At 45.8% G+C, this 24,619-nt stretch overlaps 1 long non-coding RNA gene across 1 annotated transcript in view; it reads right to left on the reverse strand.

Moving 5' to 3' along the window:
- The window catches only part of LOC127194455 (uncharacterized), a 36,934-nt gene that overhangs the window by 193 nt on the left and 12,122 nt on the right, over window positions 1-24,619 (reverse strand). Inside the window, exon 2 of the long non-coding RNA XR_007831254.1 lies at window positions 469-649. This is a non-coding gene — a long non-coding RNA (uncharacterized LOC127194455). The remainder of the gene's footprint in view (window positions 1-468; window positions 650-24,619) is intronic.

Here is a 24,619-nt window from a genome sequence, read left to right on the forward strand (position 1 = left end):
AGGCATAAGGGGAAATGGAGCCCATCCAGTATTTATGCCGCAGTGAGGCACGGTGATATGGGGAGGGTGGATTTCACTGTAGCTCCAACATCCAACCTTAGCTTCCCCACTCTTCTGCCTGGCATTTTCTGCTCAGACAGAAGCAATCTCACCAGAGCACCGTCCTCCCTCTAAGCCAGCTGTGCCAGCCTCCCATTCCCCATCCCCTCTGTTAGTCTCCACTTATCCCATAGAAACTTCAATCATCACCTACCTCATCCTTTTCCTGTTCCAAACCCTCCCTTGTTGCGCCACCAACCCCGCCTGCTTCCAGCAACTCTCCTTGGGCACCTTAAGCCCTTTTCCCAAGAGTCCCAGCTAGCAGTGAAATTCCTTCACACCCAGCTGCCCACTTGGTAGATACCACCTGAGTGCCTGCACTCACCTTGCCCTGTGCTGAATACAGTGGGTGAGAAATGAGCCACTTACAGATCTTGCCTGCCAGGGGCTTCCAGATGAGAAGGCCAGTGTGGACATGTCTCCCTGGGTGCTGGGATCACCTCCAACAAAGCATCATTGTCCAGCCACCTGAGGCATCTCTGCTGGAGCTGGGCCACCCTCCCATCCTGCGCAGCTCCTGCACCAGCAGTGACGGGACAAGGCCGAAGGTCTGTAGGTAAATGGTGGAAGACAAACCCAGGGCTGGAGGAGGCCAGGAAGGTGAGACTCCCCAAGATGGATGGGATGAAGGAGGGGATCCTGGGAAGCTTCTCCGAAGAGGTTATGTTTGGGCAGTGTGGGAAAGTTTGAGGTGGTTGGAGACATGCAGGTGGAGAGAAACTGGAGGACACAGAGAGGGAGAGGAAAGAGACTTCTGCCACCAAAGCTTGGTGTTCCCGCCAGCCCACAGGTTTGCAGCTCTTCCAGTGGGCCATGGGCCGTCTCTGAAGGGTTTTGAGCAGGGAACTGAACTGGGGCAGGCTGATGTAGGAACTAGCTTTGTAATGATCTGATGAGCAGCAAGCAATGAGGTGCAGATTGGCTTATGTGGGTGGAAGAGACTGGGTTGCAGCAAGCTTACGATATAATAGACAAGAAAGGATGGGGGTACAGGTTTTCTGCTAGGTGGGGAGAGGGGTCCCAGTGAAGACGGTAGGGGGTACTGCCCCAGGAGGAGAGTAAGGTGGCCAGATGATCTACCATATGCAGCTCAATTCAATGGGGAGGGTGTTAGGGACGCAGGATGTACAGGGATAAGCAATGTCACTGTCAGTTCTCAGGGTGGAGGATTTGATAATGAGGATGGTACGTGACGGGTAACAGTGACAGAAGGAGGCAGAAATAGAAACTGGAATAGGGAGGGAGGCATGCGTTTGAGGGGGCAGGGGTCACTGTGCTATGGACACCTCTATTCTTCCAGGATGATTTTCTCAGCACTGTCTCCCCACCTAAGATGACAAGGTGGCCGAGGACAGCAAGGAAGGGGGCAGCCCGACCCTAGGAAGGTCCTCAGGGTCAGGCTTTAGCCTAGACAAGGGAAGGACAGACGCCAAGCAGAGGCTGAGCCCAGGGGTTTCACTCCTAGCTCTCAGCACTGTGTGAGTGACCTTGGGTGACTCCATGCCTCTGTAGCAAAGCACTAACCACACTTAATTATAAAACAGAAATGCTTTTGCGTACTGTGCTGCCACTGCTCCTGCCACCAAGGCATCTTCATTTTTTTATTCCTCATTTCTAGAAAGTCAAGGTCAAACTCCTAAATGTCGTTTGAAGCTGCCCATTTGTCCCCGCCCTCCCCCCTAGCCCCCTACACCCTGCCCTGAGGAAGACCTGGTGCCCTTGTGATCTCCTGGACTGGACTAGTGGCTTCCTACTGGTCCACTCCACAGGAGCTCTTGTTCCTCCAATGCCCCAAAATTTAAATGCAAATCTGCTTTTCTTCCTCTACCACCTAACAAATCCTTAAGTGGTTCCTTGCCACTCTTAAAAGTAAATCAGTCTGATCGCCCGCCTTCTGTCCACAACCCCTCTCTCTGGACGCTCTGGCCTTATTGGCATGCCTCCAGACCCTTGAACACTCCAAGCTCGCCTTGGGGGCTTTGCCCTTCCTGTCCCCTCTGCCTGGAACAGTGTCCCTCCCACTTCCCTGGATAACTCCAGCACAGCCTGCAGCAGGAAGCTTAATTATCACTCCCGCTAAGAGCACCCAAATTAAACTGACCCTGTTAGTCCACTGCACACCGCTGCCGCATGCTCCCTCTCTGCACTTCATCTCCCCTTGCAAATATACATGCGTGGCTGTGGTTCTTTGTTGGTGGACCTAATGTTTGTCTGTCCCACTGGACTAGATCCCCGAGGATAGAAGTCTTGTTTGACTTATTAGCAGCTATATACACAGCATTCAAAACTAGTGTTGATGGGATGAAAGGAAATGCAGATTGAGCGAGGAAGGATGGATGGCAAGGCAGGCAAGAAACAAAAAAGGGAAGAAACAAGGCTAGTCTGTACTAGGTTCAAAGCAGACCCTCAAAATGGCTGTGCTGGTGACAAAGTCCTAAAGAGAAGGACTCTGGCTAAAGGTCGGTTCCTGTTTCCCAGAAAAGTAGATCTCTAAGACAGTGTCTGTTTATCAGGGTCCTCCCTGAAGCCAACCTGCAAAGGATATAGTTCCTAGTCAATCCGTACAGCCTGTACCAGCTCAAAGACCACCACCCTGGTGACTGTCATATAAAATCCACTTACTTTTTTTTGTTTGTTTGTTTGCCATTTTGTTTATCCCTGCCCATAATGCCACTGTGAGAGATAGCCTTGGCAATTTGATCCCCAATACGCCTTTCTTTCCATCCATAGAGTGGTCCAGCTAGGTGGTTTCTCTGAGCCCTCCCTTACAGTCAGGTGGCAGGATCTCTGGGTCGAGGGTCAGTGACTAGTCTAAGAGCTGGATGGACAGAAAGGGTGTTTGTCCAGCATCTGCAGGAGAATGTGTCCTTCACCACCAGGCGACAAGGACAAAGCAAAGGCACAGGCTCCGTGCTCAAGGGTGGGTGCTTTTTGTCCACTGTTTCCTGGTAAGCAGGAGGCAGAAAAAAGGGGACCAGGCAGAGGGAGATCAGGGAGTAGCCAGAAATGTGACCAAGAGAGAGCAGTAATTGTCAACAGACAAGCCACAGACGTCAGACAGGACCAAGAGTAGAGGCAGTGTGGCGTGTGACCCAGGCCTCAGTGTCATTAACCAAGTGAGCAATGTTGGGCATGGGGGATACAGCAGAACCTTGTCTAGGCTGCTGGTTTGGACCCATGTCTTGTCTTACGAACCACGCTGCGGGCAACAGAGAGTCATACTGTCCGTGGTCCTTGCAAGCGGAAGTGGGTTCTACAGGCAGCAATTGGCCCCAAGGCTCTCTCTTTGAGGGACACGCCTTTCTGCTATAATTGTGATTGAGTGACCCTTGCCAGAGAACTCCAGGAGACCGGTTCTACCAGCGGGCATATAATATTCGCTCCGCGACGACAAGGATATGGTTTTGCTGCCACCAAAAGCTCTGTGGAAGTTTGGTAGCTGTGTTGGGAGGAGGAGGTCATTTAACAGAAGATTCCTGTCTTTCTCTTGAGAGCCAGATTATAAAGCAAGTCCCCCTCTATGTCTCCTCCCTGCTCTCCACACACTCACCCACTTGCGCTTTCTACTGAACCGTGGGAAGCCGAAAAGATGGTAGCATCTTGCTCTTGACCTTGCAGAACTATGAGGCAAAGTAAATGGATCTTCTTTATAAATGATCTGTTTTCAGACATTCTGTTACAGCAACAGAAATCGGACAAGACACTGTGTAATTTCATATCGCGATTTCGTCACCTGGTGGGTGACTCATCTTTCTCCAGCTTAGCTTCATTTTTCTTGATTTGTCGCCTGCCTGGCAACAAGTTGTTCCTTGCAATTTTCTCTGTTGAGTATTTATTTTCCTTAGTTCATGTTAAAATAGAAATATATTTTACTCGAGTGTTCCTCTCTAATTTATAGGCCAGTATTTATATTCCTTTTTATCAGCTCAGTAATAATATTTTCCAGACCTATTACAAGTTCTCATTGTCTTCATGGTTTCATTAGCCATAAAAATGAAACTAAATAGAGTAACAGTTGTTTAATTTAGCATATGAATCTTATCCTTGTTCTGAAAATAATTTAGATAAAAATAACGACTGTGTACACCGAACGTTGATGAATTGAGACAGTGCCATTTATAGAACGCCATCCTATTGGTATCTTCAGAGTTCCTTTCTTTCTGATGACAATGAAAGTCAACTCTCTCCCTCCCAATTCTCATTCCACCTACATAAACTCACATCAGGGAATTGCGCTGTGAGGTGGGGGAGGGGCCTTAAATCCTGAAGGCTGTCAGCCCTCACTGGGATTGTCCACATCAAGAGGGGAGCATGGACATTTTCTCCTGGATGTCCTGAGACCCATGGATTTGGAGACTTCAAGCAAAAGGACTTTCCAGAAGGTCAGATGCTCTTTCATTTCAAGTACAGAGGAGGGAGGGCAGTACCCTGTAAGCTCTGAGGTGAGGAGACACAAAGCACAAAACCGCACAGCTGGTGACCATACTGCACCTGGAGGGGGTCCTCAGAGATGGTCTCAAGGCTCCACACTTCAGACAAGTAACCTGAAGCTGGTTCTAACAGATGCAAACAGAGAGCAGTGGGGCTGGAGCAGGTTTTACAGCTTAACTAGGAAGGATTTCTCTCAGAGGAGCTCACTCTCTAGGCTGTGCTCTGCGTGCTGCCCACTCTTCTTATTGCTGGGATGGAACACACAACAAAAGTCACTGTCTGGTCAGCAAGGCAGCTCACTCGGTAAAGGCATCTGCCTCCAAACCTGACAGCCTTAGTTCAACCCTACAATCTGCATGGTGGAAGGGAAAGACTGACTTCCGAAAGTTGTCCTCTGACCTCAACATGCACACTGTGCACAGGTGTAGGTGCACAAATGCGTGCAATAGATAAATGTAAAACAAACACACAAGCAAACAACTGCAATGCAACCTAAGGAAGGAAGGGTTGATTCTGGCTCACAGTTTAAGGGTATACAGTTCACCACGGTGAGGTGGCTGGATGCGCCGCCAAGACTGCAGTCAAGAAGCACAGTGGGAAGAAAGCTGGGTTACCTTTTTTATCTGGTCTAGCTCCCTGGTCCATGGTGTAATGCCACCCATAATTAGGGTTGATTTTCCCCATAAATTAACCCTTGCACGTACCCCCAGATGTTTTTCTCTTCAGGAAGTTGTCACTCAGTAGTAACCATCACACCCTCTGAACAGTGACCTCATCTTAGGCTAGTGATCACCACAGCTTCCTGAGCTATGATTCCTAACCTGGTAGCAGGCCGGAGCCAGACAATAACATCAGGACCCAGAAAGTCTGCCATGACACCCTCCTACCCTCAGCCTAGGAGCACCCACTTCAGGTCTCTGTGAGCGGGCCAGGATCTAGTCCTGGGTGCCCAGGTGGAAATCCAGGATTCTGACTCTACAAAGGTTTTGTTTGGACTTGAGAACCAAGGCAACAGGTTCATATAAAGCCCTGAAGATAACCCATCTGTGCCTTCTCTTTGCCTCCCTCCCTTCCTGTCCTGATGACCACCTTTTCTCTAGGTCTGTCTTTTCTCTTCTGGCCCCACCTATGTTTCTATTTTTATTTCCCTCAAATTAATCTCCCTAGAAACTTGACTTTCTTCTGAGGACAATAAATAAAGCCAAGGGAGGAACAGGCAGCAAGAAAAGTGAAGGGAAAAGGTTTTCCCTCAGCCAATTCCTATTTAATGATTAGAACAGGGAGGCCAGAGCTTCCCTGGGAGGGAGACAGAATACAAACACAGCCAGTGTGTACCAGCCTTTTGCTGAATGTCATGGCACCACGGCATCATGACTGTGGCACCAGGGAAGAAAACCTGGACTCACAGATGTGGTGAGGACTGAGCCAGAGCAGAGCAGGCAAAAGCTGGAGTTGGTCTCACACCACCAGCCACTAGTCACTAGTGCAGCACTTGCCTTCCTGACCTGAGCAACAAAATATTGGAAGCAGCCCTCTCCTGCCATGGGGTCACAGGCCGCACAGGACTGTGACTGCGGAGGCTAGGGAACCACACAAGGTGAGGCAGGCAAGTTTGCCTTAGACTTCTACCGAGGTGCCTGAGATCAGAATGCAGGGCTACTGGCAAGGCTGGAGGGTCAGGGTAACTTGTAGGGATGAATTCTCCCCATGCCCAGCCTCATGTAAATTCTAACTCCCAATACCTCTGGATGTGACTGTCTTTAGAGAAAAGGCCTTTAAGACAAATGGTTAGGTTAAAATAGGGTTCTCAGTGGGGGGCACTATTCCCATATGTGTTCTTTTATTTTAAAAAATTCATTGTATATATACATTGTACATTACTCGTGATGCCATGTTACATAAGGGTGCTTTCACACAACTATGTACTGTACATTGAGTACAGTCCTCATGCCTCTCCTCTCCCCTTCCTCATCCAATCTGTGTGTGTGTGTGTGTGTGTGTGTGTGTGTGTGTGTGTGTGTACGCATGTCAGAGGTTGATGTCATGTGTCTTCCTCTCTCACTCCCAACCTTACTTTTTGTTCCTTTGGTTGTTGTTTTGGGGTTCTTTTGTTTTGTTTTTGAGACAGGGTTTGTCTGTATAGCCCTGGCTGTCCTAAAACTCACTGTGTAGACCGGGCTGGCCCTGAACGCACAGAGATCAGTCTGCCTCTACTTCTAAGTGCTGGGATTACAGGCTTGTGCGACCACTATGTGGCTTCCACCTTAGTTTTTGAGGTAAAAACCTCTCACTGAATCCAGAACTTGCCAATGCATCAAGACAGGCCAGCCAGCAACCTTTGAGGATCTCTGCCTTCCCAGGGCTGGGATTATGGTGTGCACTCACCCACCTTTGGGGAGGGGGTTTGGGGATCAAACTCAGGTTCTCACATGACTGTAGCAAGTACTTTCCCAACTGAGCCTCTGTCCCAGGCCACAATCTATGGGTTATTGTTGTTGTTTTAATGAGTACTGACATAGGGTCTTACTGTGTAGCCCTCGCTGGGCTGGAACTCACAGAGACCCACCTGCATCTGCCTCGTGAGTGCTTGCATCCATTGTATGTGGCCCCACACCCAGTGACAACCTGTGTGGCTTTCTACTTGTAGCCTCCAGAGCTATAAGAGGGAGACTGTGAGCTCCACAGGAGCCCTGATGGGCAAGTGGATGAAGGATGGGTTGCTATGCATAGAGCAAGACTTCATAAAGCCCTGCTGCTTAATATATTAATAATAATATAATAATAATAATAATAATAATTACTATTAATATTGTTATTATTATTTTGTTTATTTTTGAGACAGGATCTCACTATGCAAGGCTGTCTTGGAACTCTATAGACCAGGCTGTCCTCGAACTCACAGAGATCTCCCTCTGCCTTCCAAGTTCTGGCATTAAAGATGTGCACCACCATACCTGCTGCTGTGATGGGAGAATGGAACAGGGTTGCCAAATTCATTCAAGGGCTGAGGTAAGTTTCCAACCCAGAGGGGCAGTAAGACCTCAGGAGGAGCAAGCGTTCAGGAGCGACTCTCAGAAGGCATCACCTTTTGAGCAACAACTGGATGCCTAGGTAAATGCCATACTGTAGGAGCAAAAGAAAGAGAAGATATTCAGCCTTCCAGGGCCAGGGTCTGACAGAGCAATGTTCTATATATTTTAAGGAAGAAAGTATAAAACATATTTGTTATAGTACATTCATTCACTATGTCCAGAAGATCATGACAGTATTTTAGCCATGCGAAGAAATGGGAAAGTATGAACCATGGTTAAGAATAATCAACTTACAACTGTAAAACAACAGAAACAAGCCCTCAAAGTAAGAGACATGTTACAACTAGTAAACACAGATGTTTAAAAATGCCTTACAAAGTGTAGGGACTTACAAGAAGAGGACACATACATGTGCATACGGAATTTCCACAGAAAAATAGAAACCATAAAAATGACCCAGTAGGGCTAAGATGGCGGCTCCATGGAGTAAGGCACTTCCCACCAAGCCTGACCACCAGAGTTCAATCCCCAGGACACACATGGTGGTAGGAGAGAACCAACTCCCACAAGTTGTACATATAGACACACACACACACATATACATACATACACACACATACACACACACACACATATACACACACACACAAACAAATGGGTTTATTTTTAAATGGGAGGCTGGGTCAGGTATGGTGGCGCACACCTTTAGTCTCAGCATTCAGAAGGCGGAGGCAGGCAGATCTAAGTTTGAGGCCAGCCTGGTCTACAGAAAGAGTTCCAGGACAGCCAGGACTGCACAACCATCTGTAACTCTAGTACCAGGAGACCTGACATCCTCTTTGGATCTCCACAGGCATGGAACACACACACGGTACACGTGCATACAAGTAGGCAAAACATTCATGCACATAAAATAAAAAAATAGAACGGAAAAAAAATCTAATAGACATCCTAGAACTTTACACTACAGTATCTAGAATTTAAAACTTAGTATCATAGTTGAGTCTGTAGATCCGACTTAAGTACCACATCGAAGCTGGGCAGTGGTGGCACACACCTTTAATCCCAGCACTCAGGAGGCAGAGGCAGGTGGATCGCTGTGAGTTCAAGGCTACCCTGGTCTGCAAAGTGAGCCCAGGACAGCCAAGGCTACACAGAGAAACCCTGTCTTGAAAAACCAAAGAATAAAACAAACACAGAAAACAAACACATAGAAAGATTTTTTTTCAGGTGAGCAGAGATTCCCTGACACATAGGACAATACTGTATAATTTAGCACGTGTACCTGGAAAATCAGAAGGAGAGGAAAGAGAAAATTAAACAGAAAAGAATAGTGACTGAACATTCTCAGAGCTTGGTGAAGAGCATTGATCTACAGATCCAAGATGCTCAAGAAAGTATAAGCCGGAGAGAGAGAGAGAGAGAGAGAGAGAGAGAGAGAGAGAGAGAGAGAGAGAGAGAGAGAGAGAGAGAGAGGGAGGGGGAGGGGGAGGGAGGGAAGGAGGGAGGGAGAACCTCATCAGTATCCTGAAAACAGAGAACCAGAGGGGCAGGGACACCTTAACACTGCAGACTGCAGCTGACTTCTCAGAGGACACAGTGAGGAGTAGGCAGTGGAACATCTTTTCAGTGTTGAAGGAAAACAAACGCCCCTCCCTTAAACAACCTGCCAACGCTGAATTACACACTTGCTGAAAATGTTGTTTTTTTTTTTTTAAGATGAAGGATTAAACTTTCAGAAACATAAAAACTGAGAGAGTTCATTGTTAGCAGATCTCCACATGCACACTGAATAAAGTTCTTCAAGCTGAGTAGAGCTCTTGCCAGTTAGACACTGGGGACCTACAGGAATGAGGAACACTTGAAGTTAAGTACGTGGGCAAATGTAAAGGCCATTCTTTTTCCTTTGTTAATTGTTTTAAAGGCAACTATCAAAAGAACATTGTTGGATATATAGCATGTATACTAGTCAGATATATGGGGCTGAAGAGCTATCCCAGTGGTTGAGAGCACTATTCCGCTCTCCTGGGATCTGAGTTTGGTTTCCAAAACAACCGTCTGTAAGTTCCAGGGGTCCAATGCCCACTTATGGCTTGCAGAAAACGCATGTGGTGCACATAAACTCATGAAGGCGTGCATGCGCGTGCGCACACACACACACACACACACACACACACACACACACACACCACACACACACACACACACGCATGAAAGTAAATAACTAAATTTTAAAAGAAGTCAAAGGTATGGCAACAACATCAAAAAGGCTAAGGAGCAGCCATGACCGCACGGTAAATGCTTACACTGTCTGAAAAGCAGTCCATGGCAAGTGGGCTGACTTGATGGTTAAGGAAGTGAATTCTAATGGCCGTGCACTGATAGCTGTATTGGGCATGAGAACTCTTAAGAACACTGTGCTGTGTGGAAAGGGCCAGGCAGGAAACACTGCGAACAGCATAATTCAATCTACTATGTGAGGCTACTTAGCAGGTGAGGCCACAGCTACAGAAGGATCAGTGGTGGCCTAAGGCCAGGGTTGAGAGAAGGCCTAGTTTATAAAAAGACATAAAGAAAATTGTTAGTGTGTGTGTAGGGGGGGTTGATTTGTGATGGTTAGTTTTTGTTAACATGACATACAAACTAGAGTTATGAGAGAGAAGGGGACTTCAACGGAGCAAGTGCTTGTGTCAGATTGGCAAGTGTCCATGTCCGTTGGGGACGTTTGTCTTGATTGTTGGTTGGTGTGAGTGATGCCATCCCTGAGCCAGTGGTCCTGGGATGCATAAGGAAGGTAGCTGAACATGAGTCTGGAAGCAAGCCAGTAAGCAGCATTCCTCCACAGCACTACCTCAGTTCCTGCCAGGAGCTTGGGTCCTGGCTTTGGTGGTGATGGTTTATAAGCTGCAAGCCAAATAAACTGCTTCCTCCCGGGCTGGCTTTGGTCCGTGTTTTATCACAGCAACAGAGAAGCAAACTAGGACAAGATGGAGTAAAACTGTACTGCCAGTGTGAGGGGGTTTATGTGTGAGCACAGGAACACTAAACGTATCAGACTGGACAAGGGGACTGTCTTGTGCACAGACTATACTGTGGCAGAGCAAAACCAGGGAGTCTGAATTAAAAACACGAAGAGGGTAGAATATCCAAGCTGTACTGATCAAGCGAGATGCCGTTGGGCAGGGATACTGGATGGCTGCAGCACTCCAGGCCGCCTAGCCCCTCTTGGGAAAAGTGTGGTGACCTCCTACAGGGAGGGCACTATGCCAAGGTAAGGAGGGCAAATGGACTTTTCCTCTCAGCCCTGTCCCGTGGTGTGCTCTTGGTAGCTGGATTGCTGTCATCTTTATAATTAGCCCCAAAGCCCCTCTGCTCCTGCAAGTTCCTGGTGGCCACGCTGCTCTGCCCCCACCGGCCTGCTTAGTGTTCATCAGACTCACATGATACCCCGGGCCCTCTGCTCTTCTCTTGGCCCTGGGTTTCGCTCAGTTCTCAGTTTTTCAACAAGGGTTCCACAGACATTCTAGTACCCTCTCAGGACTCTCTGACCTTTACCAGGCTTTATGTCTGTGTTTCTCAATCTGGTTGTGCTAAATCACTTCATGATGGGCTTTTATCCCCCATTTTTGAGATAGGGTCATCCTCTGTAGGCTGATCTTGTCTAAAACTTGGCCATCCCCCACCCCCTTGCCTCCCAAGTGCCGGAATGACAGGTGTGTGTCGGTAGGATCAGCCTACGGTTTGCTTATTTCTGAGGCCTGGTATTGTCTGTGTGTGTCGTTGGACATAAGCTTGTGAGAAGAGAGGTGGGTAAATGACTAGAATCTTCCATGTCTTTTGCCCAGTCTTCCTTTTGAATTTTATTTGTAGAAGGCCTTTTGCTACGAACTCCACTTGACCTTCATTAACTTAATGGGTTGTTGACATTTTCTTCCTGTGTGTGGCTTAGTTTTTCCTTCTTCTTGCAATTCATTTTATTTGTTTTTTAATTAATTAATTCATTTTGCTGTTGTTGTTGTTGTTTTCCAAGACAGGGTTTCTCTGTGTAGCCTTGACTGTCCTGGACTCACTTTGTAGACCAGGCTGGCCTTGAACTCACAGCGATCCGCCTGCCTCTGCCTCCCGAGTGCTGGGATTAAAGGCGTGCGCCACCACTGCCTCGCTGTGATTCATTTTATGAGCAGAGGTTTTTTTGTTGTTGTTGTTTGTTTGTTTGTTTGTTTTGTTTCTGTTTTTCTCGAGACAAGGACTCACTATATAGTTCCAGCTGTCCTGAAACTTGCTATATAGACCAATCTGGCTTCAAATTCACAGAGCTCTGCCTGCCTCTGCCTCTTAGGTGCTGGGATTAAAGGTGTGAGCCACCACGTCCAGCACAGGCCTTTGTTTTTAACATGGTTGTTCTGTATGTGTTTCTGGCTTAGAGTATCTTTCCTGTCCAAGTTCATACACTCTGTTATCTTCTAAAATTTGCCTAGTTTTGCCTTTTAAGTGAAATGTTGGAGGTGGGAGCTGTGACAGCGGGTTCATTCCCCCTCCATAGAGAACCAGTTCCACCCCTTTTATCACAGAATTCCATCTGAATCAACATATCAGCAGTACCCCTCCTTGCCAAGGGTCAAGTTCGCATGCAGCCAGTTCCCCTCTCCTGTCTGTGCCCACCCTGTGCCGTGCTGTCACAGGCAGGGCAGCACTAAAGCACTTGGGGATTTCTGGAAGGCCAAGTCTTCCAAGTTCCTCTTCTCTGATTGGCTTAAAAGTTTTTGTCCAAAACATAAATCACTCCTACCTTTAGAATAAGACACCTAGGTACCTACTGAAGTAGATAGATGTGTTTATTATTAAAAACTTAAAAATCAAGTTATCAAACAGCTTAAGTAGATGTTGTGAGCGAAGCTTTCAGATTTATGTTGTTTGATTGTGAGCCTTTAGCGGCTGAGCCATCTCTCCAGCCCAGATTTATGTTTTTGAAAGACAGTATGGCTGCGTTCCTGTTAACCGCATTTTACCCCTGGCTGGAGAAACCGTGATGTTTCCTATTGTTTCTTCTGTATTTAACTCTGTTCCTCAAATTTTCTACCATGAGCACAGATTATTTGTCATAAGGGGAAAAAATAGCTTTGTGATTATTTTTAGGTAATGATGTGTAACTATTAAAAAGGACCAGGAAAGCACCACAATCATTCAAACCCCCCAGTCCCAGCTACTTTGAAATATAACAACAAAGACATGATAAGTGTTGGGAGTGATGGATATGCTAACTGCCCTGATCTGATCATTACACCATGTATACATACATTAAAAAAAAAAAAAAATCACCCTGCATCCACAAGCATGTTCAACTATGCGCCAATCAAAAACAACATAAACTGTACCAGGGAGACGGCTCACCGCATAAAAGAGAGTGAGTGCTGTATACACATGAGGAATTAAGTTCAAGTCTTCAGGACTCATGTAAAATACTGATATGGTGGTGGCCGTAACCTCAAATCTGTAAGGGCAGAGACAGGAAGATCACTGGGGCTTGCTGTCCCTCCCACAAGAGAAGAAAAGCACAGTTCAAGGGTGAGATAGTTAGGCAGCTTGGGTGGGGATATAACAGGGAGGCCTCCTGGGAGAGCAGAGCCTTGGTTCAAGAGAAAGCACAAGAAGAAGCCAGCTTGAGGGCCAAAGGACTTCCTAAATTTGCATTTGGAGATGACTGGAGGATGGGGGGGGGGGTTGAGTCTGGCTAAGATGCTGAAAGAGTGGGGGTTCTCAGAGCATTTTAATTAAGGTTGTGGGGTGTGGGGGTGTGAGGGTGTGTCTGAGGAACTGAGTTCAAGAAAGCACTGGAGTAGGAGGGGCCAGAGAGCAAAGCTGCCTGGTAACCAGCTGGGAGGGGCTAGATGAAACTAATGGGGGCCAGGTAGAGCAAGACGGAGGAAGAGGATAGGACATGGGAAGGAAAAGGGAGGGAAGCAGAAGGAAGAGCAAGGGAAGTTGGGAGGGGAGAAGGAAGATGGGAGGATGAAACTGAGGTCTTGGGGTGGGGAGAAGGACGAGAGGGGGGCTAGCTGAGGGGCTCTGCACTGGACCCCCGCGAGAACAGTCCAAGAAGGTCAGGCTCCAGCAGGGCTTGAGGAAGGGCACAGAGAAGACAGCACTAACACCCTTGGAGAACATTTTATCTAGAAGTTTCTAATCAAGGAGAAGGAGGCAGAAAGACTGCCTGCAGCGGCAGAAGAAAATGAGGCTAGCACGGACCCTCGGTGGTGCTCACGCTGTGGAGAGGGAAAAGGCAACAGAGGTAACGCTCGCTCTCGCTTGCTTGGAGGAAGTGATTAAAACAAAGGCACCGAGCCGCCCTCTCATGTGTCTCCTCAGTGCCCCCAAGCTTCCCAAGAGCAAGCAAGGGCTCCTGCAGCCAGTGGCAGCTCCTCTCCTCCTCTGGCACATTTCCTGGTGTACCAAAGGAACCTCCCAACTCCATCAACTTTTTGTAGCTGTCAAGAAGTGTCAGAGTGTGAAGCTCCTTACATAAGTGATCTAGCCGAAGCCAGGGTGCACTCTATTTATTTTGTGACAGGGCAAAAAATGGAAACTTTTGCCTCAAGGCAGAAATATAAAACAAAGACAGAATATGATAGCCTCTTTGGGAGAGGTCTGCATGTCGCTCATGTCCCTGCTGCTCTTTGTCAGTGTGTGAAACCTGCGTGCCTACCTGGCCTCGGTGTCTGTCGTCCACACTCACCCATCAAAACCCTCACCCACCTCAGTCTATCAGTTCCTTTCTACTTTCAGAACTTAATCAGAATATATATATGTATGCAAAACACAAGCTTGCAAAATGATGCAAACAAAAAATGTGTCCTTGTGTTTGGGCTCAAAGCAGCATGTGCCTAAAATCCCAGCATACTTGAGAGCAAAGCTGGAGAGTCACCACATGTTCTAGGCCAGCCTTGTCTGCAGAGTGAGTTCCAGAGGCACACAATGAGAGCTGGTTAAAAAAAAAAAACAAAAAACGGAAACCGAAATACAACCAACAAACAATGAAAGGCTGAGGAAGGATGTGGCTCAGTGGTACAGCACCTGCCGACACACCAAACAATCCCAAGCACTGTAGAAACAACAATTCAAAACACCAATCCACCAAAGAAACAAACAAAAAAGCATGGTATCTGGAGAGGCCTGGACATGTAGCTCAGTTCTAAGAGTACCCATCTGGCATGCATGAAGCCCCCAGCACTGCATGTACACGCACACTGGTGCACGCCTATAATTCTAGTACTCAGGAAACAGAGGCCGGAAGATCATAAGTTCAAGGTCATCCTCAGCCATATAACAGGTTCAAGGCCAGCCTGAGCTAAAAACAAACAAACAAACACCCTCTCTTAAAAAAAAAAAATAAATAAATAAAAGTAAAATTGTGCTCTTTAACCTCAGGAGGGCCTCATTATCTCACAATAAGCCCTAGTGGCCTCACTTCTCTGAACCACTTACAACTGTGACTTGCCTGTAATTTTCCTCCAAACTGGGAGGCAACTTTGACCCTGGTGGCCACTGAAGTCTCCAACTCCAGCATCTTCCTGGACCCCTTGGGTCTAGTCCCTGTCACTGTACTAGCTGTCTCTGAGACTCATGTCATGGGCTGCTCCTCTTCCTATGCCCTGTTGTCAAATGCTGGTTTCCTTGACACTTCGAGACGCCATTCTTTCATTTCCCCAAGTTCTTGCCCCCCCCTGCTCTCTCTCTCTCTCTCTCTCTCTCTCTCTCTCTCTCTCTCTCTCTCTCTCTCCCCCTCTGCTCTCTCTCTCTCCTCACCTTCTCAGCTAAGATTTTGGCAACAGTAAATAAAACGTCACCATCAGAAGGCAACAGGAGAGTAACAGAAATTAACAACCCACATGCAGTTTGTTCCCAGCATGTGAAGTCTGCGAGTGTCAGGAGATACACTGAGTCCACCTCAGGATTGGATGCAAATGCTATGGTCATTTGAGAGAATGCCAAGACACTTGAGAAAGCCCATCTCTAGAAATACAAGCCTAAGTTAAAGCCAGATAAAGAATGGATCTAATCGGGAGCCAAGCGTATTAGTTATTAAATATGTTATCTGTTCTGTGATAGAAGTATATACGGATGCGCATACACACATAAGAAACAATTTTTTAAAAATTGAACTGAGCTGAAGGGTAGGCATATTTTAAAGATTCCTGGTATGTATGGGAAATGTGCTTCTAGAATGCTTGCAACTCTTTAAAAACCAAAAAGACTGAGCAGCATTGCCCTGTAACGCACAGAGGGTCCTCGATTGACAAGATCACAAAGCATGGCTTTATTTGGAAGTTCTAGTTAATATGATCAGTAAAGAGAAAGAAAAAAGCAATATTGTTATTCACCAGGGAGAGTTAGAAATCTGTTGTCTCCATTGAAACTTGAAGATCAAGTGAAAATTATGCCAATTGTTGAGTTGGAAAACTGTAGATGGTTTCAAAGGAAATATTGAAAAATTTTATTAGCAACAACCAGCTAATGGGAAAACACAAACTTGCACTCTGGATACCAAACAAAATATAACACTTCAGGAGGGCACAGCTCACGTGATGGGCATCGGGTGGTAGGACCACCACACCATGACAAGTAAACAAACAACCACAGGGTCAGGGAAGAATGCCAACCAGAGTGCTGCTTCTCCAAATGAAAAGCTCGCCATTGCTGTAATAACCGGAGTCAGTCGGGAGCCAGGCCTTGTTTTGAGTCAAGAAGAGTGCACGTTGTAAAAGCGTCCGGTTCCCCTGGCTCACCTACATACTCCATCGCGCCAAGCAGCGTCTCAACTGAGTTTTGAGTCGAGTTGTATTTAAGGAACCTGTCGTTATCTGGACAGCGATCAGAGAGGGAATTCATAAAACTCCGAGGGAAAAGGGCTGAATGGGAGCCTGGCACGCTTGTCACATCAAATATGAAAACGTATATATCTTAAGCCCATAGTAATTGCCGCAGTGAGGTCTCAATGTCAAAGAAACCGGATCAAAGGAGCAGGCCAGAAAATCCAATTGGCCTTTGGAGTTGGAGGGGGATCGAACGCGCTGTTGAAGAAGTGGGGCTTGGTTAACAGGAAGACTGCGCTTCTGATTTGATTTACTGCAGTACAGATCCTTTCTCTGTGTCAAAGATACCGCACAGCAGAAATGTTTTCAGGGGAAAAAAAAAGACATTTGCGGGAAAAAGTTGATATGACGCCTGGGATTTGCTTCAAAATAATGGAGGGGGAGGGTTCGGGGGAGAGGAGCTTAAACAAAACCCACTGCTAAGAATGGTTGCTGACATTGGGTGGTGGAAATGTGAGACTTTGTATCACTCTTCAGCCTTCGCTATAGGTACTTGAAGCTTTAAATATACAGATCACAATCCTAGCTAGGAAAATATTCCCAACATGACATAAGATAAATATCCTTAAAATATGGTGTGGGGCGGGGCCAGGGACCAGGGCCTCCTACTTACTAGGCAGGTGCTCCGCACTTGGCTGTATCTCTAACCCAACAAGTTCCCACGGACCTTTAGCCTTTTTTTTTTTTTTTTTTTTTTTTGGTTTTTCGAGACAGGGTTTCTCTGTGTAGCCTTGGCTGTCCTGGACTCACTTTGTAGACCAGGCTGGCCTCCAACTCAGAGTAATCTGCCTGTTTCTGCCTCCCGAGTGCTGGGATTAAAGGCATGTGCCACTATGCCCGCCATCCTTTTTTTTTTTTTTTTAAGATTTATTTATTTATTATGTATACAGTCCTCTGTCTACAGGTCTGCTTGCATGCCAGAAGAGGGCACCAGATCATAATAGATGGTTGTGAGCCACCACGTGGTTGCTGGGAATTGAACTTGAGACTTCTGGAAGAGTAACTGGTGCTCTTAACCTGTGAGCCTTCTCTCCAGCCACTGTACCTATATCTTGAAACACTTCCCTTGATTTTTCCTCTAGGAATTTTAGGCCTTTAAAAAGGAGATTTGTTTAATTTTGTTTTGTGTGTACGGTGTTTTGCCTGTATGTGCACCTGTGTATCCTGTGTGTATGCAGTGCCAGAAGAAGACATCAGAATCTCTGAAACTGGAACAGCAGACAGTTATGAGCTGTTATGTGGGTGACAGGAACTGAACCCAGGCCCTCTGCAAGGACAATAAGTGCTCTCTACTGCTGAACTGTCTCTCCAGACCCAAGTCTTCAGGTCTTATGTTGAGGTTGTGGTTTTTTTGGAATGAATTTTTTCTCAGGAAGATAGATAGATGGATAGTAGATAGATAGATAGATAGATAGATAGATAGATAGATAGATAGATGGTAGATAATAGATAGATAGATGATAGATAGACGATAGATGGTAGATGGTAGATAGACAGATGAGAGATAGATAGATGAGAGATAGATAGATGAGAGATAGATAGGCATCTAGCTTCATTCTGCTACATGTCAGTATCCATTTCCCCCAGCATATTTGTTGAAGAGGCTGTCTTTGAAAAACAAACAAACAAACAAAACTCTCCAATGTGTATTTTGGCATCTTAGCCAAAAACCAGGTGGTCATAGCTGTATGGGTTTATATCTAGGTTTTCTATTCTGTTCAATATCTAGACTATATTAAGAAAGGGGAAAAAACCCTAATCAACAAGAAACCAAACAATCTAGGAATGGTGTTGCATACCTTTAATCCCAGCATTTGAGAGGTGGAAAAATAAGAGGATCAGGAGTTCGAGGCCAGCCTTGGGTATATACTGTGCTTGAGCCCATTCTAGGATACATAAAACCTTGCCTCAAAAAAAAAAAAAAAAAAAAAAAAAAAAAAAAGTATCAAAATGAGCTATCAATAGTTAAAAGGACAACTCATAAAAAATAACAGAAAATATAAGAAAATCACTCATTTGACAAAATATTTGTATCCAGATACAGGATAAAAAGTGTTCTGATGATTAGTGTAAAACATTTTGAATATACTTAATGACAATGTACTGTATGTTTAACATGTTTTTAAAAAGAAATCAAAGAACCCAATCAATAAATGGGCTAGTGAAATGAACAGGAAGCTCTCAAAAGATGAAGCACAAATGGCCAATGAACACGCGAGAAAGTGGTCCACCTCACCAACCATCAGAGAAACACAAAGCAAAACCACAGTGAAATTCCATCTCACCCTAGTAAGAAAGGCAGTCACTTAGAAAATAAATAACAACAAATGCTGGTGAGGATGTGGACTGCTGGCAGGAAATGTAGACTAGGCCAGCTACCCGGAAGTCAGTCTGCATCTTCCGTATGAGCCAGGCGTCCCTGGGTTTTTACCCAGAGGATGTCAAGTCAGTATTTCACTAGAGACTTGCTTACCAGTTTATTGCAGCCCTGTTCACAATACCCAAGTTCTAGAACTAACTTAAATATCCAAAAGCAGAGCAAAGGATATGGTCAGCGTGGCCAGAGACACAGTGGATACGGTCAGCGTGGCCTAGAGACACAGTGGATACGGTCAGCATGGCCTAGAGAAACAGTGGATACGGTCAGCGTGGCCTAGAGACACAGTGGATACGGTCAGCGTGGCCTAGAGACACAGTGGATACGGTCAGCGTGGCCTAGAGACACAGTGGATACGGTCACTGTGGCCTAGAGACACAGTGGATACGGTCAGCGTGGCCTAGAGACACAGTGGATATGGTCACTGTGGCCTAGAGACACAGTGGATACGGTCAGCGTGGCCTAGAGACACAGTGGATACGGTCAGCGTGGCCTAGAGACACAGTGGATACGGTCAGCGTGGCCTAGAGACACAGTGGATACGGTCAGCGTGGCCTAGAGACACAGTGGATACGGTCACTGTGGCCTAGAGACACAGTGGATCCGGACAGCGTGGCCTAGAGACACAGTGGATACGGTCAGCGTGGCCTAGAGACACAGTGGATACGGTCAGCGTGGCCTAGAGACACAGTGGATACGGTCAGTGTGGCCAGAGACACCGTGGAATTTATTTCAGCCTTAAAGAAGAATGAGCTCACGTCCTTGTAGGAAAATGACAACTGGAGATGATCATATTAAAGAAGCCAGACTCAGAAAGACAAAAGATGTTTTTCTTTCATTTGTGACAAAGGAAGTTGATGATGAAGATCAGAGAATAATAAAGGAATTGGGTCTTTCCTCCCAGAGCACACACTCAGGTTGTCGGACTTGGCAACAGGTGCCTTTACCTGCTGAGTTACCTAGCAACCCATACATGCTATTATTATGTAGCTATTCATACACATATAAGGATATTTCATATATAAATGAAAGAGCACACTAGGTATGGTGGCCCATGTGTGATGCTAGCACTTGGGATGCTAAGGCAGGAGGACAAGAGGGCTACCACCAGCTCAAATCCAGCCCTGGCTACAGAGTGAGACCCTGCTTCAAAAAAGAATCAAGAATACACACACACACACACACACACACACACACACACACACACACACGCGTGTGTGTAAAGAGTATATATACATGTGTATATGCATATACACACATATGTACATATGCATATATTTCACACTTACACATACACATGTTCAAGTATATATAAAGTGTTCTGTGTTTTCTTCTAGTACTTTTGTGACTTCACTTTTAACTTTTAAACATTTTCCCCTCTTTGATGTAAAGATTGACGGAGGAGCCCCCAGCTGTTGTAGCCTTAAGTGCTGCACAGCCTGCCTTACCTCTCTGCTGAGGTGCCATTTCAGGAGATGCTAACTTCCTGTGTTAACCTGGTTCCCATCTGAGTGCTTCATCTGCTCTGCTGCTCTGATGGAATGTTTTCAGGACTTCTTTACCTTAATTATGTTTACACAAAGAGCAGAGCTGATCTCTTCCGAGGTGACCGAGGAGATTTCCTGGGTATCTGTGAGTGTTTTTTTTTCCACAAATACTTAAGAATAAACTTGTCAGATTCCAGGAATAAAAGATATCTAGTTAATTAAATATCAGGCATGATTTAAAGAGAATGAACGTTATTGTAATACTTTGTATAAGCAATTTCCAAGTAAAGAGTGAGACTTTTATTTCTATTTTGTGGCTCCTGTTGTGATCCTCGGTGGCGTTGTGAATTCTTCATACGATCCGAATGTCTTTATCGCTGTCACAATCACTTTTCCCCTTCCATTGTAACGTTAAACTTCTTGTTGTTCGAGGAAGGAAAGGAATGCTATTAATTTTCACATCACCAATCTCATAGAACTCTTACTAGCTGCAATTTTTTTCCTGTCACTTTCTTGTATTTTCGACTTATGCAATCAGGTCATTTAACACTAAAGATACAATTTTGCTTCCTGTTCTGTAATTTGGCGCTCCATTTCCCCTTCTTATTTAACTGCTTTAATTACTACTTCATCTAACTGCGCCTTACTCTGGTGGGAATCAGTCCACAGTTTTATCATTAAGCTAGCTGATGAGTCTGGTTTGAAATAAATAATAGAAATGGAAAAATAATACAAACACAAGATAGGCATTTCACAGTAGAAGAAATGAAAGTGGCTGGTGAGTCATGAAAAGACGCTCAGTTTTACACGCAGCAGTCTGAGTCTGCCCTGTTTCATCATTTCATTTCATTTTGAGACAAGGTCACTCAGTGCAAGCAACTCAAGTGCCTGACTCAGGTGCCTCCCTGTCTTAGCCTCCTGGGGTTTAGCTATGCACCACTGTTTCTGGCTTAACTTGCTTTTTATTTTTAATTAATTAATTATTTATTTTTTGGTTTTTCGAGACAGGGTTTCTCTGTGTAGCCTTGGCCATCCTGGACTCACTTTGTAGACCAGGCTGGCCTCGAACTCACAGCGATCCGCCTGCCTCTGCCTCCCGAGTGCTGGGATTAAAGGCATGCGCCACCACGCCCGGCTGTTTAACTTGCTTTTTAAATGGTAAAAATCCAGATTTACTTTTTTTCCTGGTCCAGATTCTTTGCCCATGGGAAGCTCTTTGGGCCCTCGCCTCAGCTGCCCCCGTTGGTGGTGGCTTCCCGGCCTAGGCCCCCCTGCAGGCCATGACCCATCCATCCCACCCCCTGACATCGCTGAGGGTCACCGTCCTCTCCAGACCTCTCCAGACAAGCACCCTCCCTCTTCCCAGGCCACCCTGTCTGACACCTGTCCTGCCACACATTCACATTTGCTGTCAAGTGTCTGCTTAAATGTGCTTCTTCCAACCCCACAACTGGCCATGATCTATGCCTGACTGGTGCAGAGACCAAAAAGTTTTCCTTCTGCATTCCAGAGCCTTTTAGAACCAGCTTCCAGATTTACTGTGGCCAAGGCATTTTTCCAAACAGAAAATTCAACCCTAGCCACCTTTCTTCTTAAAACTCACTGTTGAGCTGGGCATGGTGGTGCACACCTTTAATCTTCCCCACTTAGGAAGTAAAGCAAGAGGATCTCTGTGAGTCCAAGGCCAGCCTGGTCTACATAGTGAGTTCCAGGACAGCCAGGGCTACACAGTGAGACCCTGCATCAAACAAACAAACAAACAAACAAACAACAAACAACAACGCCTCATTGGTGACTCCCCATTACTACCATGGTGAGGTTTACAATTGCTATAGGAGTTCTACCTGATCATAATTTTCCTGGGACACAAACGAACACACACACACACACACACACACACACACACATTTATGGAATTAAAAATACATCTTTTTTCACCTTCTCAAAGACCACCTAGAGGAGCTGGCCTCACCTCCCTGCTGTCACCACACTGCGGAGGCCTACAGCATCTTGCATGGGCAGCCATGCAGCCCGTGAGCAGAGCCCCTGGTGAGCCACACATTTAACTAATTTAACATTCTTAAGAATTCTTAGGTCACTTTTATTTTTGCCCACAGAGGCCAGAAAAGAGTGTTGGATCTTCTAGGACTGAAGTTTTAAGCAGCTGTGAGCTGCCATGTGGGTGCTGGGAATTGAACCCTGGCCCTCTGGAAAAATAGTGCTGTTAACCTTTGAGTCACCTCTCCAGCCACTAACTAATTTACATTTAAATTTTCTCATGTGGTCGAACCCCTACTCTGATCTAGCCAATGCACAGGACGTTCTCCACAGTTGTGTGGAGAGCAGGGACTGACTCTGACATGAATTCTGATGCCCCATATTGACCACCTCCTCTTGGTGGGGAGGCCTGGTGGCACTCAAAGAAAGAATAAGCAAGATACCAAGATGAGATCTGATAGCCTGTGACCATATAGTGGGAGAGGAGGTCCCCTTCGGTCATAGACCTAGGGGAGGGAAATAGGGTGAAAGCAGGAAGGAGGGAGGAACAGGAGGATACATGGGAGGATACAAGTGATAGAATAACAGTTGAGTTGTAATCTGAATATATTAATTAAATTAAAAAAATTCTCATGTGTCTGCAAGTGTTTTTAAGACCATCTCTGCTGTGTCGGTTGACTAGACAGATCCAGACACCCATTAGATTAAAATAAGGGCTGAAGACATGGTTCAGCGGTTAAGAGCACTGGCTGCTCTTCCAGAGGACCCTAGTTCAATTCCCAGCACCCACATGGCAGCTCACGGCTGTCTGTAACTCCTGCTTCGGGGCATTCAACACCCTTATCTGTAGCACATATCACGCAGATGTAGCAAATGCACATGAAATAAAAATAAATTAAAAAAAAAAGGACTTAGAATAAAACATCTCCACTTAGAGCGACAGCTGTTACTGATCTAAGCGCTCTCTAATGGCCTGTATTTCTAACAAGAACTAATGTTTGTGTTTGCAGAGCTTTGGAATTTCTCCGTGACTTCCCCATACTTTTACCATGACCTCCTTTAAGCAGCTGGTCTGATCCCTCCTGTATTTCTCAGAGAATCCATTTTATTCTGGACAGTCCCTGTCATAACCCTTCTGTCCTACGACTACAAATTGGGTGGCAGCTCCTCAGCATGTGCCACAGCTGTCAAGCTGAAGTGGCCCTGGGACCTCTCTCAGATGCTCTCTAGGGTAGAGGCACTGATTCTGGAGACTTCTATCTGCCATTTTTGATTTAGTTTTCTCTTCCACATAGAAGGCAAGACCTCCACAGCTGAGCTAAAGCCTTGGTCCTCTTTTTCCTTTTTTTTTTTTTTTTTTTCTTTGAGACAGGCTCACACTAAATTTCCTGGGCTGGCCTAGAACTCACTATGCACCCCAGACAAATCTTTAACTTGCCCTCTTGTCTCAACCTCCAGAGCAGCTGAAATGACAGACTTGTGCTCCAGGCCCACTGTGAAAGTGTTGGTAATAACTTTCTTAAGTAGGCCAGCGGGTCCTTACGTAGCTGAAAAATGCCTTTGCTCTACCCCAAGGCTTCATGGTCATTTCTGTGGCTGGTGAACTCAGATTATGTTGTCTCTAAACTATAAAGGCCTGCTCTTCTCGCATTCTGGAGCCAAGAAAACTTCTCATGGCATTTTAATGTGTATTGGAATTTTATATATTTTCTCTGAGCTTTTTTTTTTTTTTTTTTTTTTTTCTTTGTCTCTGGAATTTGAGGCCGGCACACACTGCTGCAGATAGATGTTCTTTTTTCGCTGGATCGACTCAGCAGGCACTTTACAGACCCTCAAGTTTCAGGCCTGAGAATTTTCCTCTATTATTTATTTGATCGTTTCCTTTCAATTTTCCCTGTTGTCTCTTTCTGGGATGCCTATTAGTCCAGTATGAACCTCCCGATTGATTCTCCCTTCGTCTATGGTATCTTTTCCATATGTCTTGTTAGCCTGCTTCCTGGGGCTTCTCCTTAGCTGCAGTCTGCAATTCTATTGGATTTTTACAGCTCTGCTTTCTGGGAAAGCTACTTCCCTCTCCTTCAATTTTACTGCACATTTTCTTTTGGCAGCCACTTAAAAATGTTTTCATTTCCAAAAGTATTTCCCTCCTTGGAGTTTTCCCTTTCACTGCTGCCCCTGTGGATCTGAATGTGAGCCTTGCATGCTTTGTTTTTAGGTCTTTCTGTACTTCACATTATTTCTGTTTCCTCTGGGTCTTCCTTTTCTTTTTCTCTCCTTCAGCTTCAGCCTTGTTGAAGGCTACCCCTGGGGTTAAAGCCTATGGGG

The sequence above is a fragment of the Acomys russatus genome, chromosome 10, assembly GCF_903995435.1.
Source record: "Acomys russatus chromosome 10, mAcoRus1.1, whole genome shotgun sequence".
Classification (NCBI taxonomy): Eukaryota; Metazoa; Chordata; class Mammalia; order Rodentia; family Muridae; genus Acomys; species Acomys russatus.